This window comes from Lactuca serriola, chromosome 2, assembly GCF_051521515.1.
Source record: "Lactuca serriola cultivar US96UC23 chromosome 2, Lser_US96UC23_V15, whole genome shotgun sequence".
Classification (NCBI taxonomy): Eukaryota; Viridiplantae; Streptophyta; class Magnoliopsida; order Asterales; family Asteraceae; genus Lactuca; species Lactuca serriola.
Window position 1 is genome coordinate 68,782,169 of NC_136409.1, and position 16,932 is coordinate 68,799,100.

Consider the following 16,932-nt stretch of genomic DNA (forward strand, 5'->3'; position numbering starts at 1 on the left):
GACTTGGCCAGTTTGAAGAAAAATTTCTCCTGCTGTGTCTTCATTGGCCTTTAGCTTTTTGACATAGCTATCATCAAAGGTCACGTAATAAGTTTCTTCTATTTTCCTCGAGCGCTTGTTTAATACCCTGTACGCTTTAGAAGTTAGAGAATATCCCAGAAATATCCCCTCATCGGCTTTGACATCAAACTTGTTGCGGTTTTCTGTAGAATTGAAGATGAAACACCGTGAACCGAACACATGGAAAAACTTGACGTTTGGCTTCCTGTTGTTGAGGATCTCATAAGGAGTGAGAGTGAAACGCTTGTTGAGATATGACATGTTCTGTGTAAAACAAGCAGCAGAAATAGCATCAGCCCAAAAATATAAGGGTAAGGAAGCGAAAGCATGGTTCGGGCTGCTTCACACAAAGATCGGTTTCATCTTTCGATAATCCTGTTTTGTTGAGGTGTGTAGGGAGCTGAGAAGTTGTGACTAATTCCCTTTTCTGCCAGGAATTCTTCAAATTCTTTATTTTTGAACTCCAGTCCATTATCGCTCCTGATGTTGCGAACGACTTTCTTCAGCTGTACTTCAATCTGCTTGATGAACACCTTTAGCTTATGAGTCGCTTCAGATTTAAGCTTCAGATTTAAGCTTCAGAAAGAACACCCATGTAAAACGCGAAAAGTCATCAACAATAACAAGAATGTACTTGCTACCACCGATACTTTCGATAGATGATGGACCACACAAATCAATATGAAGTAATTCTAGTGGTTCAACAACTTTAGTGTTTATTATAGATGGATGACTTTGACGACTCTGCTTCCCCATTTCACATGCAGCACACAAATGTTCTCTATCGTACTTAAGCAATGGAAGACCTCGAACATGACCTCCAGTTGTTGATATCTTTGAAGTTGAGATGAGAGAGCCTTCGGTGCCACAACCAGCTTTCGTCAGATTGTGCTTTGGATAACAGGCAGATAGCTGGGTTCCCTTTGATAGGTTTGAGGTTCAGGGGAAACATCTCACCTTTACGCTCCGATTTGAGAATAACTCTTTTCGTCTTCTTCTCAATGATTTCAGAGCCCTCATCGTCGAATAAAACTTTGAGACCGGTACATCCAACAAGTTGAGATACACTGATGAGGTTGTGTTGTAATCCTTCCACATATGCAACCTTCCGTATTGTGAAATCACCGTTTGTAATCATTCCATAGCCTTTTATGGTGCCGAAGGAGTTGTTCCCGAACTTGACATTTCCACCGTTTGAAAGAGACCTGTATTCTCTTAGCTCTTCCTTCCTTCCTGTCATGAGACGCGAGCAGCCACTATCAATGTACCATTCTTCGTCAAACTGCTCGTCACTGATAACCTGCAAAAATTAAGCAGATTTAGGAACCCAAAGTTTCTTGGGTCCTCGTGAGCCTTTCACAGGAACAGGAATAGTAAGAGAGATGTCAACAAGGTATGTTCTTTTTATTAGTGTTGTTTCATCTTTCTTTTTGATGTTGAAAACTTTAATTTTATTGGGATTCGTTGCTTTTGGTTTGGACTCTGGTTTAACTGACGAAACCTTCGCTTTCCTTTCGCTTCAGTTGATGATTGAGGTTTTTGAGAATGAACAGAATGGAATTTAGAACGAGGTGGAGAGGAATTAGAAGAGTTTGAAGAATTAGAAGACTTAGAATGAGAGAACTTAGACTGAGATGGTTGCTTCACTTGTGATTCTAGGTGACCTTTTTGCTTTTGATCATTGGTGGGACCGACCCTAGAATTTTGATCTCTTTTGTTCTCAGAACCGAACCTCTACTTTCGGTTAATGTTTTTCTCTGAACCGAACTTCTGCTTTCGGTTGAAGTCTTTTTCTGAACCGAACCTCTGTTTTCGGTTGTTATTGCTCTCTTGTGATTCTACAGGACTTTTCTCTGACTTTAAGTTCCTGTCTTGATGTGAAAAATAGGCATTTTGAGATTGCCAAAACTGTTTTCTCTCAGAGAGATTCTTCTTGTATCTCTGATTCCTTTGTTGTTTTTGATTTCTCATCTGCTTCGGTTGATGATGAATATTAGCTTTTGATTTCTGTTTTCCTTTAGCTGGTTCACTCTGAACTGATGATGTTTCGCTTGGAGGAGTGACTTCTTTTGCAGGAATTCCTTTTTCTTGAGGAACATCTTTTGTACCACTAGTACTTGGCACATCGAAGCTATCAGGCTTATTTAAGGCTTCTGGCACATATCTGCCTTTGCTTTTCCATGAGGTCCTTTCAGATAGACCAACCGTTTCATCAGCATTATCAATGGGAGCTGACCAGAAGAACTCGTCACAGCCATCAGCATTGTCTTCGTTTACAATGGCTGTGAGTTCAGCGGTCTGATGTTCGGTTACGCCTGTGACCTTGTACACCTGATTTGGAGTGGTTCTGACCTTTTGATATACTACTGCCTTCTCTGCAAGAATCGGGGACTTTTGTTGGGACATACAAGCGAACTCCACTGAATTTTCTTAAATGAGATTCTTGTGGTTTTTGGGTTCGCTCTTGACAAATTCTGAACAGTCAACTGTGTCCTCTACAGAAATTTCACTCATATTGTCGTCCTCATTAAGCTCAGATGCATTTTCAACATCAATTTTATTTTCTGAGCTCAAGTTGGCATTCAATGAGTCAAATTTTTGTATGGTTTCGGTTCTGAGTTTCAGTTTATCATTTTCATCCAAAAGGTTTTTAAGCATGTCCTTATGGTCCTTGGACTTAATAAAAGATTCGATTTTGTCCAGTCCATCCATATACGTCGGATTAACTTCTTCAGATGAAATAACACTTTCACAATTATATGCTTCAGCATCAATTTCATCCTCCTTAAACTCAAGGAAGGGTAAAATCATGCGATGAATCTTTTGTCCTATTTCACAATCCAAATGAAGCTGAGTGATATTAGTGTAAAGACGTTTAGCAATCAAACAAAAAACATTTCGTTGTTTTAAAAGCTTTAAATTGTCTCTTTGCAAATAAATGTTTTCATCTTTTATTTTGATTAACTCCGACTCCTTCAGTTCGATCCACATCCTCCGTTCCTCATTCTTCGAAGACACCCTGCTTATTTGGTCAGTCAGGTTAGAATTGGTGACTCGAGTTTGAGTTAAACTACTGTCTAGATGAGAGATTCTTGAATTAACACTTTTTAATTCTTTTTCGTATGAGCATTGTGGGACTTTGAATGAAACAAAAACGGATTGTACCTTCTTGATCAGTTCATCACGCTCGTTGAACTGTACGCTGAGCGGTTTTGCAGTGAAGCACAAGTCCTCTTGCTCCTTTGTGTCTTCAATCCCACCATCCGTGTTGTATCCCCTCATCTGAGAAACGTCGGACACCATCAAGCATTTTCCACCACTGCTCTCTTCTTTCGCCACATAAGCCTTTCCATGAGAAGGCTTCCTTACTTCATCATCTTCAGAGTCGGTTGACTAGACCTCCACGCCACCGAACTCATCATCTGCTACCGAACCCTGCACAATTAAAGCATTCATAGAAGGGTTAGCAGTAGATTTCTTCTTTCTGATTTCATCCAGCTTTTTCAACAACAAAGCTTCTTCATCCTTTTCTGCCATTTTCTTGAGGACGCAATCTTTTGCATAGTGGTTCTTTCCCCCACAGTAATAGCAGCTCACTCCCGAATCTCCTTCAGCTTTCGGTTCCTTCCTTGATTCTTCTGCCTTCGGTTCATCTTTGACCTTTTCAGAACTATAACTCCCCTGCCAATTTCGTTTCTTGTTTTTGGGGAATCTCTTCTTGATGAACCTCTTCGGGTTGGACACCATCATAGCATAGTCTTCAGAAGTGAGGTCATAGTCCTCCAAGTTAAGGTCTTCTTCTTCCATCACTGCTTTGCTTTTGGACAGGAGGGCCAACGAACCCAGGCTTGAAACCACATTTTTCTCCTGTAACACGATCTTTTCTTGGGATTTTAGGATGCCCACCAGTTTCGCCAAAGAATTGGATTTGAATTGCTCATGCGCTTTAACTATGGACACTACTGCTCTCCACTCAGATCTGAGACCGTTCAAAAACGTAACCTTCTGCTCAATTAGCTTCCTTTCAATGTCATGTTTAATCATCTTGCTAAGAAGATGATTGAAGCGATCGAACGTTTGCATCACAGTCTCTTCGGCTCCCTGTTTGAATTCACCAAATTTGGACAAGAGTAAGGTTTGAATGGAGTGTTCAAGATCTTCGTCCGTAGAATACAATTCTCGTAGCCTATCCCATATTTCTTTTGCAGTCGTGCATGACCTCACCAGCCTGAAAGTATCGGATTGAAGAGCGAATCTGATTAATCTCAATGCTTTTATATTGAACTGAAATTTATCTTTTTCGTCTTGAGCAATATCTTTAAAGTCTTTTAAAAGATCATTATACTCCTTTTGAGTTTTAATAATCCTTGAAGTTGCTGAATGAGAAAAGGGTCCAGATATGATTGCTTCCCAGATGAGGTATCCATTGTCCTCAGATCCTATAACATAGTCTTCAAAGTGATGTGCCCAGACTTCATAATCATGGGTGTATAGGATGGGAATCTTCGTTGTTGATCCAATGTTGTTCGAAATATTAATGGGATTGGATTGCGACTCGTCCATGCTTGATCGAATAACCTGTTAAAAGATCAAACTTGTAATATAATAGATTAGGGCAAAACAATAAATATCGAGTTACGTCAATTATGGGACGACGGCTCAATAAATATCAGTAAATGCGGAATAACCCTAATCGAAACCTTTTTCACAGAAAAGAAGTGTATGATTTACATAGCCTCTTGCTCTGATACCAATTGATGAGTTAAAAACTAACTTGAAGATCGATTAGATCTTTAAAACAGGTAAAATAATAAGCGAGTAAACAGCAAGAACACAATAATGGATCAAAGAGTGTCGAATGATTAATCAATAATCCTCAGCAGAGCTCGATAAAAAACTTCTACTGTAGAGGATTTAGGGTTTACAAGAACGATGAAGTAATAATCTATGATCTATCGTAATTGCTATTGTCTTCTAGATCGTTACCCTAATATGCATGCAAGCACATTAATTTATACTAAACCCTATCAGCTCACGGTTGGACAGGCCCAAACCGGAGAAACAAAACTTGGACTATTAACCGAGCCCAATAGACGCAATACATCAAAAAGCTACGCTACCCAACACTACCCTTTCGTTTTGAGCGATTAATACGTGTAGTCTTGAAAAATAATTTTAATTTAGTCAGCTTTGACATATTCAAATACGTCATTTATCATATACTTTTTATTTATATTTTGAAATCTACTCTTAAACAAGTAATCCTTATTTATATTTACTCTTTCGTTTTAAAGTAGGAAACTTGATTTAAAATGCAATTTTCATTGAATTTTTCATTATAATTAATGCACAAGATGAATGCTCTTATGCTTATCATTTTTCTATATTCGGAAATTATATGTGAAGGATATGTTTCCTTATGATTTTCTTTTCTTTCAATACATCAAAAGTTTCGAATTTTACGATTATCTATTCTCTAAATGATTGTTTTCGTAGAACCACTAAACTAAGAATGCACTATTTCCAAAGATCAACATTTTTACACATTTCTTAAAATAGCATTTTACTTTGCAATTTTCAGTGAGTTTCTAAACTCTTAAACTTGTTATCATAAGTATTCGGACTCCTCGTAAACTTGAATTTGTCCTGACTTAGACAATTGGATAATTTCTCAAAAGTTTAATATGAATATTTCTATATATATTCCCTCATTGATGACTTAAACCTTTAACCTTAATTAATCTTTATATTATTTCACTACTTTGTTGGATCGCCACACATGTATCTTCATTATCTTAGAATTATTACATATTTTGATAATAGTGAGATTAATTATCATTTCTAAAAACACATTTTGATAATAGTGAGATTTTTATCACTTCTAAGCACTTAAAATGCTATATACACAATGTGATTTAATTTATCATAAACTTTCACCGCCTTCATTAGAAACAGTGACTCTCTAATTATATATACTCTTCGAATATAGTTCTATTATTGTAAGAGTAACCGTAGTAGTAATTACAGCCTCGGAGATCCTCAATCATTTCGTAATTTATTTTGTAGACGACACTTAAATGGCCTTTACATTTGAGATGTACTAAAACTTCGTTGCCTACCTTACTACGTATTTTTAGGAACTTACCCTCGATCGCTTCCCTTTCATTCGTGCTACCCCTTCTTATTTCAAAATATATCTTTTCCAGAGGTAATAGCTAACCCATAAGTGAACAAATTGTTCCTAATCTCTTCTTTATTAGGTGGCGAATTTACACTTAGTGCTAATTTAGAATGCGGCTTAAGCATCAATGAGGATTTAACACTCAGTGCAGTTCATGATTCAGCAAAACTTATACCGCTCTCTTTTTTAACTAGGTCACCATGGTTGGATCATGATTTCCATGATCCTAATTTCTCGCAATCTAGACTGTAGAACTCGAATTAGGGAAACATTAATTTGATTATAGCTAAAGAGTTGGGCCCTTCCCTTGAGGAATTAACCCAAAATAATCAAAGAGCTCTTCAAGTCACCACCTCTCCAATTATACAATTGTATTCGGCTGAGTTCTAATAGAATGTGTCACGAATTGAATTTCAGGACGAAATTCTTTCAACCGGGGGAGACTGTTACAACCGTAAAAATTCGAGTCGGTTCTAGATTTGACTAGACTTAGTTGCACACAAAGGCACTACACATATTAGGCTTAGTAACTAGAAGATAAGTTATAACCTACTAGAAACTTGGAAACAATTAGAAACAATGGATAATGTGCCTAGATTACACATTGATATGTGAATTCTACTACTACTTAACTTTAGTGACTATCTATATTAGGGTCACTCTTTGACTTGAACACCATTTCATGAATCAGATACACACATCATGCACTTGACCTAGTGGTAGAAATTAGGTCAAAGTCACATAGAAACTTAAGTCAAAGTTGAAGAGTAGGACTAGTATACTTGATTCCTCAATTTCGCTTGAATCTCGGAATCACTACATAGAATGAAATTAAACTGATAAACAAAATATTACAAACATTATTTATAACTTGAATAAGAGTTATGAAACTCTAAAATAGTTTTAAGTCTCAAAATTTAATTAATTTTGATATCCAAAGACTTACAAACTCTCAAAAACCCTAAATGCCCTAAAAACTCAAATTTATAAACTTTAACACCTAAAAATCCATAAATTTGGTATGGACTATATAATATCAATTTAAAATAACTCAATTTAGTAAAATATAACCAAGGAAAAAAAATTTAAGTCATTAGTATTTAACCTTATTTTCTAAGCCAAAAATCAAGGTTTTGTGAAGGAAAATTTAGAATAAGGTGCATGTTTTATAAAAACTCGATATTTTTATAAAATAAAATTATATTTTATAAAATTTAAGAGAGGGAGACCCTCTCTCCACTCCAAAGTCGGACTCCCCTCTCCCAAGACCCTCCTCCTCTTCCCAATACACTATTTTCCCAAGTCATTAATCAATATCACTCACCCACTCCATCTCTTTCTCTCTCACACTCCACTTCATTTTCTCTCTATTCTCTATTCCTCTCTCCCTCAACCACGAAATTCTCCAGAAAATGGGTCATAGAACACACCATGAACTCTAAATCTTAGTCATCTTGAGGTGTTCTTAAAGGTAAACCCGAAAATCATTCATTTTCCTTCTCTTTTCCTTCAACTTTTACTTGTTTTCATGGATTTTCTCCATCTTCTACTCCATTCTATTGTAAAATCATGAACATTTGCACCTACTCACGGTTTTGATGATGATGGTGGTAGGATTTCACCCAAAAACAACATGCATGTTGTAAATGGTGAAATCCAAGGACCTAAACCTAAGTCAAAACCATGAAAATGCACTTTTCTACACGTTTTGGTGGAAAATCACCACATGCATCCAAATTTTTCTTTCAAAAATGATTTTTGAACATTTCAAACTCATGAATGATCTTTAAACCAACATGCATGTGATGATCTTCAAGCTTAGATGCTTGATAATCAAAGTTTGTTGTTAAAAGCTTTCAAATATGTTAATGAAAGATTTATTTCTAAATAAATATCTAAAAATCATTTTCTGACAAAATACGATTTTTCCTAGATTCTCATCAACAAAATAAGATGCTCTGTAAATTTCCACAAGATAATTCATTTTTCTTGAATTATTATAATTAATGCAATAAAATAGGGCAATAAATCATATAAAATACTTCCAGAGGTCTATAAATCCGGAGTAAATTCATGGATGATCCCTATGGTGAATAATGACCTCTCATTAAATTTCATCGATTTATGTTTCTGTTTAGTATGATTTTCGATTTTTTTTTGTTTGGGTATACTAAATCACAAAACCACTTTATGGAGTGTGAAAATTGCATCCAACAATTTTCTCAGCTTTTACCTGTGGTGGGAGGCGCAGAAAAATAATTTCAGAATTTTTCATCATGCCTTCCTATTTTTCACAATTTTTGGTATTTATAATGTCCTAAAAGTAGGAAAAATAGTTATGATCATCCAAAATTCATGAAATTTTACCAGAACATCGTGTTGTATAGTAGGAGGTTACATAGAAAGTTTTATGATTTTTCTCTACTGTATACTATTTTTCTCATATTTTCTAAGGTTAAATACACTTAAATACACATAAATACCCAAAACCGGATTATACAATATGAAAACCACTTTTTGTATTTTTCCCAGATTACTTACACTGTAAATGATGTTACAAAAAATTTTGGTAATTTATTTTAACTGTTTATTATTTATTCTTCAATTAATGATTATTTAAGGGGATAAAACAAGGAAAAATAAAAATACCCACTGTAAAATATCTTTTATATTTTTCCCAGGCTAGCTATGTATAATAACAGTTAAATAAAAAGTATGGGTTATTTTGGAAACTTTTCTCTATTTATTTCAATTTTTATTAGAATAAATGCACAAAAATCATAACAATTGGTTAAACAGATTAGAAACTTATTTTTATATTTTTCACAGATTAAGTATGCGTAATGACATTACTATAAAAAGTTTGGGGCATTTTCTTAACTGATTTCTATTTTTCATGAATTTTTATATATTTAGAGAATTAAATATATGAAAAATGGTTATGCATGTCCATAATCCATGAAAAATTATCTAGAAGTCTTTTAACAGATTTCTAACCAAAATCTGAATTTTGGTAATTTTTATTAACTGTTTAGTATTTTTCAAGATTTTATGGTTATTCAAGAAACTAAAGTGGTGAAAAATAGTTAGACAAATCAAAAATTCAAGAAAATTTATCTTGAGGTCTTTGACTTCAATTAAAACTAAAATGAAAAGTTTGGGAAATTTTATAACTAAATTGATTTAGTTTGGAATATTTAATCATTGGAACACCTCTAAAATGTTAAATATTAATATTTCAATAATGGAGATTTTTCGCTTAAATTGTTATATAACAATTGATTCTTTGAAACTTAATTTCCACAGAAAAATATTTATAAATTATCAATATTCAATTTTGACTCAGTATTGGCAGAATTATATTGTAGTAGTAAGTATACTAGTGTTATATTTTCGATTAGAGACTCACTAGTGAATACCAATATTGTAGGAATCAGTAGTGGTACACGTGGAACATTGTCAAGGCACCATTTGCATCATCTCAATGTATTGTGAGTATTCACCAATCCCCTATTTTCGATTTTTAAATGTTTTGGGGTGGAAAAGCATGTCCTAAACTATTTATATTTGTTGTATTTATTTAACTCGTTTAAACTTGGTTGCTATATTTAGCATATTGTGAGTATTCACGCACTCCCCTATTTTCAGTTTTTATGTTTTGGGGTGGAAAAGCATGTCCAGAAAAACTATTGTTTGCATGATGTATTTAAATTGACTATTATCAAACATGATTGCTATTGTATTGTTATGTTTCTTTATGTATGTCTATGCAACACGGAACATGAGAACTTATCGTACTAAGGCCCTTCCCTTATCTCTAACCATTAACTCTTTGAGCCAATGGTCATTATGGATAGCGCTATTAGGAATTGACAACTCCTCACTCGCCCTATTGATGGAGTGCATGATACCATATTCATCTATGGAACGATAAGCATAGATCTCGATAGGGCTTCAGTCATAGGTTTGGTTGAGACTCATTGTTTGCTCATATACATACAAACTCATTTCTCGTTATAGCAATAAACTTGCATTCATTAATAGCAATCAACTTTGTTTCTCATTATAGCAATGAACTCTATTTCTCATTACAACAACGGATTTTTACTAGTGGAAACTTGTATACATGTTTTAGCAATGAAATTGTTTGCTCCTTGTAGCAACGAAATTGACAGCTCATTTTAGCAATGAAACTTGTTTACTCGTTTGAGTAACGAACTTTATCTTCCATGAGAATATGAATGTTGCATCTTATCCGGGCAATATACTTTATCTCTCATGATGACAAAAAAACTTTGCTTTTACAAACTTATTTACTCATTTTAACAATATACTTGTATTATTGGAAACTTTAATCAAAACTTTGATTTCAACCCATGGAACCAAGATTATTTTGTTTATTTGTGAGTACTCACCAACTATTTTTATAGTTGACGCTCGTTTTACATGTTTTTTCAGGAATTATCGAGTAAGTGGAACTTAGGGACACTTCACTTTTAGGAGCATTCGCATGTGTTGTATTTCTATTTTCATTGTAATTTCTTGTAAAAGTTGTTCAAACCCATTGTAAATTTGTAATGATTTTTAATACTATGGTTGGTGTTGTCTTTTAACTTTTGCTATGAAACCCTTTGTACTGCCACGCCTCGTGTTTCTGCTTTAGCGGGGTGTGACACTAGGACACTCTCTCAAGAAGTTGTAAGCTTAGAGGAAGTTTTTTTAGCTGCAAATAGGAGTTAAATCCCTGATTAGGGTTTGCTTGATAGTTCATAAGGGTCAAACTTTCAATTTAGCCCCTCAAAATGTGCAAAAATGACTACTTGACCCATATACAGCCCCTCAAAATGTGCAAAAATGACTACTTGACCCATATACATGATCAAGTAACCATTTCTTACACTTTAAGCTCTTAACAGTTACTTTAACAATGAAATAGTAACTTAATATCAAAATATAAAGGAACTAAACTTGTTGGCAAGAATGAGAAAAACCCTAGTCATTACAAAAGTAGTGTCAAATCCACAGGGACACATCTTAAGGTCTATGCCTTCTTGCATAAGACACGCACCAGTTTGATGGTAAGTTAAAAGGGGGTTTGAGGATTAAAATTAATATCAAATGAAAAATTAAGTTCAACTAATAACTTATGAAAATTCAAATTATTAAAAGCAATTTTAGTTCCATGGTAACTCTCCTAACGTAATGTCCTAAAAATATTATGTAAAATTTCGTTTTTCAAGCAACCAAACCATTCATTCATTCATTCTAAAAGATAAAAGTATAATGTATTTTCAAAACATCAGAAGTAATTCATAAAAGATAGTGAGAAAAAAACTCTGGGGGATGCATTGTGATCAAGTCGGGCCCTTCCCTTTCGAACCAGAAGTACCTGGAACATTTAAACATAAAACTGTAAGCACAAATATTAGTAAGTTCACAAAAACGCCACATACAATATTGTTAGGAAGTAAAGCAAAAACAAGCAAAAAGAGAAGCACACAAGACACAAAATTTACGTTGTGCGGTAAAAATGACCTACATCCACGAGTAGGAGGAAAATATTCTTTATTTATGAGCTCTCAAATAGAGGTTACAAGTACAAATTCACATAGATTTGCCTATCACTCTAGAATACAATACATTTTAAATGACTAGCAGTTATCCCTATTTATACAGAAGGGATTAAACATAAAAGCCTAACGACCCAAGCGCATTGGCTCATAGGCCCATGAATGGTGTCAAACCAATCACAATCCACTATGCAGTAGCTTCTGGAACATTCATCCATGACATATAACACATGGGTATCAGCAACGCACAAGATAGAGCACCATGAGCCATAGTCGAGCATCATGAGGCACAAGTGGGGCATCATGAACACTAGTGGTGCAGCATCCATCATGGTGGCACATCATGGTGTATCCCTTGAGCATCTTCAACTTATGAGCATCCTTGAACAATCTTGGGAATCATAGAGGACTTCATAGCATACGTGGCTCATCAAGGGATACCATAGCTCATCAAGAACACAAGTGGAACACCTTGCACCAAAATGTCACATCAAGCATGATGATGATGCATCTTGTACAAGTAGGATGGTGCATCCTCTTCTATGTTGGCTCACCTCCTTCAAAAATGACAGATCTAGACTCCAAAGTGGAACACTCTCACCATAGTGGCACATCAAGCTTCATAATGGGACATGTTGATCTTCTCTTCTAAGTTCTGGTGAAGAAATGGAGTTTTAACATCAGGTTGTTCAAGCTCAAAATAAAATGCACTCACCATGGCTAAAAGAACACGGATTGTTTTGTGCTTCACGACCGGTGAGAACACCTCGTGATAATCAATTCCTTCTTTCTGAGAAAACCCTTTCACCACCAACCTTGCCTTAAACTTAGTTGGTTCAACTCCTGGTATCCTTTCCTTCTTGTTAAATATCCATTCGCATCCTACTAGTTTTACTCCCTTTGGTAATGGAACTAGATCCCATGTTTCATTCTTCTCTAAAGATTGCATTTCTCCATCCATGGCCATCAACAAATTATTTTCCTCTTTACTCGACATGGCCTCTTTGTACAATTAAGGCTCCTAAATGTTAATGTCTTCTCCAATTGCTAAAGCATAAGCAATGGAATCAAGTTCACCAAAATTGAAACATCCCACATATCTATCAGGTTGTAGAATAACCCTCTTTGATCTCCCCCTTGCTATAGATTCAGACCCATCATCGTTTCCAACATCAGCACCACTAGATGAAGATCCAATGGCTTGCTCTTGGGTTTCATCTTGTCTAAGTTTTTCCTTGTCGCCATGTTGTTCATCACTTATTATAACTATGTATAGAGTTTGAGATGCAAACTCCACATTCTTATTAGCACCCTGATATTTGTTCCCTGTTTGACTTGTATCACCTCCTATCTGGTTACACATGGAAGATTTATCAAAGGTTATATCTCTTCTCATGATAAATTTGATGGGTTTTGGTCCTAAGAACATCCTATGTGCTCATACAAACCCTAATTCTTGGATCTAGGTTTCTCTATTGTACATGCAAGTTATCCAAGACTATAAACCCTAATTCTAGCATTCGAGTAATCATGTTAACATGAGAATAGGTTTATAATATTACCTTGATTGTTATGTAGCAATAACAATCCCAAATCTCCTTGTATTGACTTTAGAAAGCTTAGAGTCACAATTGTCACTCCTCTAATGGTTCACAAACACCATAAGCAAGAGGATGAAGAGGAGAGAGGATGGAGGCTGCCCAAAAACGTCTACAAACCCTAGAGGAGTCTTAGCCACGTTTTTGGGTCATAAGGGATCCATATATATAGGAGGCAATTAGGGTTATCTAACAAGGAAACCCTAATTTGGTTGCTTAAGCCCTAAGCAACCCATGGAGCCCTTTCCTTAAGGCCTTGGACGATTTCATATGGGCTTCCCCCATAGAATTCGTCCACCTTATAATAAAAGGCAATCCATGGCCCAAATTGCAATTATCTTATAATTACAATTCCAGTCCCTTAAGTTTAATTAATCTCTTTTAGTTACAAAACTAATTACCAATTAATTATTGACTAATATTAATTAAACAATATGATTTCTCCTTTAATATATTATTCTCATAATATATTAACAAATCATATTTAATCCTTTCTCTCCATAATTCATCCTATCAAGTTGCTTTGGTGAAGGCAACCCAAAAGGACCATGCACCATCGGGTCAAGTACATACCAAAATAGTTATAGACTTAGACACTAATCCAACAGTCTCCCACTTGGATAAGTCTAATAACTATTATGCGTATGACTTCAGATCCTGATCTGCAATCGTAGCTTTCCAAAGCCGTTGTCAACTCTGAACCTATCAGATATGCGTGTCCTTAGATAAGGGATCATATATTCCTCCATTCTAGATATCATATGAGATATGATTTCAAATCATTCTCATTGTAGTATATCTCGATTCCGATTTATGACGACTGACTAATTGAACAAATCAAATTAGCCCTAGCCCGGCCGAGCATTTACGTTTGTCATCACTAAATCATCGAGGGGGACCAAAGATATCGCTTTTATCCTACTTTGGATAAAAGGAACGGATAAACTTTGATACAATGCTTGCTTGCACTCACTCATGGAATCACACACAACAATATGTTTTATAACACCAAGTTACTAGTGCGTTTACATATTATCAATGTGCAACCGATTCACAAGATACAACTCACACATCTCGGTTTCAAGAATATAAGATGTTATCGTCTCACCAATCACTCGTGATACAATTCATGGAGTGATCCAAGTGAGCATGGGTTTAATCCAATGCTCAAATCATATTCATAAGCACTCATGAGCGTTGCAGCAAACATTTGCTTATGTCCAATACTCTTTTAGACATTCCACACAGCAATTCACGACAGTCTTCATTCATATCTACATCCAACATATGAACGACTGTGGCCCATTAGAATAATTTGATTATTCTTAATAAATTCAATTATTCTGGAAGTCAAAACATGCAAAGTGAAACACAAGAATAATACTAATCCCATATGGCCTCAAACCTTTGAGCATAAATAAAACACCTTTTATTTATCACCATATTGATTACTCATTATTTGTCGTTTCGGTTAATCAACTTCTTACTTGAATTACAACACTTGTCCCATACTCCTAGCATGCACACAATGTTTACCTATGGTTCTTACTTTGTGAAATAGATCACATTGAACACATTTCCAATCATTCTCATTTCACAACTCCAAATCCTTTTTCCATTAGTGAAAGAATATCAAATTCTTGCTACTTATAGAATATGCTAGATTCTAACATTTTATGCAATGATCCTTTCGTAATATCACTGCACCAAAGTCACAAAGACTATTGTCAATGATATTACAAAGTCCTCTATCGGAAATTGTTACAATTCAATTCCTTAGATGTATCTCACTCAAAGTACATTCCTTTCAACATCCTTTTGCATAAAAGTTTCTAATCTAGACATAGATTCTCAATATTCAATTCCCAATATGGACACGTTTCCATATTTTCGATACGACAACTCATAATAATGTCGATATGGTCCATCCAATATGGAAACATTTCCATAATTTCCATATGACAACTCATTCTTAATAGAATCTTATCTATTCATAATAATGTCGATATGGTCCATCCAATATGGAAACATTTCCATAATTTCCATATGACAACTCATTCGTAATAGAATCTTTTCTATTTATAATAATGTCGATATGGTCCATCCAATATCATGCTTTCAACTACTCACAAGCAACCAATCCTTGTCAAACTTTGGATTGTCCTTTGATAGTTGTTTAATTATTTTAGTCAAAACCAATTCTAGTCCCTTTTCCCTCTAAATGCGCTCGACATTTGGAAAATTTTAGAATGGTCAAACATTAAAGCATTTGCAATCGATCCTATACCTGAAGCGTATGGGACACGACGCATAATGTTTTATTTGCTATGTTCTCAAAATTCGAATTGTGAAGATGAATGTCGTAATCATAATCGAAATTTTAAGAACACACTATGTACCCTTGACTAAATTTATTAACATTTCTCAACCTAATCCTTTAGATTTGAAATGAAGCATAATATTCTCTCCCTTAATTATAGCAAAACAACTTTACAACCTTTACGACTTTGCAAGGTATAACTCTTGTTTTCTATAATTAGTATTGCCAACTTGCAATACGTGCCTTAATAATCATACAATCATAACATTTATGCTCCCACTATCATGATGATTATTATAAAACATAACACTTATGCTCCCACTAGCTTTAACATGTATTCAGAAACAGCTTAACTTTCATAAAAACAATGCTTATTGAATTTCTTAAGTTCATGTTTCTAATACTTAGTGCTTTGATAATCTTTTATCAAGGCTTCTTGAACTTATACACCTTTGCCTTAGATAGTTCATATGTGTGTGTAAACAATTGCCAAACCTCACAATTCAAATTACGGAAAGGGATACCGTAACCATAATCAAATTCGAGAATACAATTTCACAATTACTATCTTCTTAAAAATCTTTCTTAGTGAAAGCATTTCCTCACAATCATTTTCATGAAGGAGGAAATCTTATGACACTTATATTTAAACGGTGTATTTGTTCCTATCCATGTGAATTTGTCAAAACCAAAGTTTACGACAAATTCAAACTCATATGGATTGAACTTTCTTGATTTCGATTTCTTGCCTTTATGGTAGCACAGCTGCCCACCATATCTTCCAAGTAGTTAAGCAGCTCACCTTTTCTTATCAATGTACTTTCCATTGATCAAGGTCCTTGCCTTTTATGCATTCAAATGAGAACTCATAGGACTCACATGCATAATTAACTCGATTGGATTGGCACATAAACAAAATAATGTCAACACGATAGGTTGTAAACCTCAACTCGTGTGCTAGTGATGATCGATAAGGTTTATTTGATTTGTTCTTGAAACCTTTCAAGACCATTAAGACTCCCACTGACTCCTTGACATATAAGATTCTCTTGTCAAAACATTTCTTGACAAATAAATATTCAAGAGTTAGTGTAGCTTTTATCAAAACTCTTCATAAATTGGTCCTAATTGGTCTTTGTCTTTTCCAAGACGTCACAACTTTCCACATTTTATGAATGTTATAAACCTTCTTAATACTTTTCC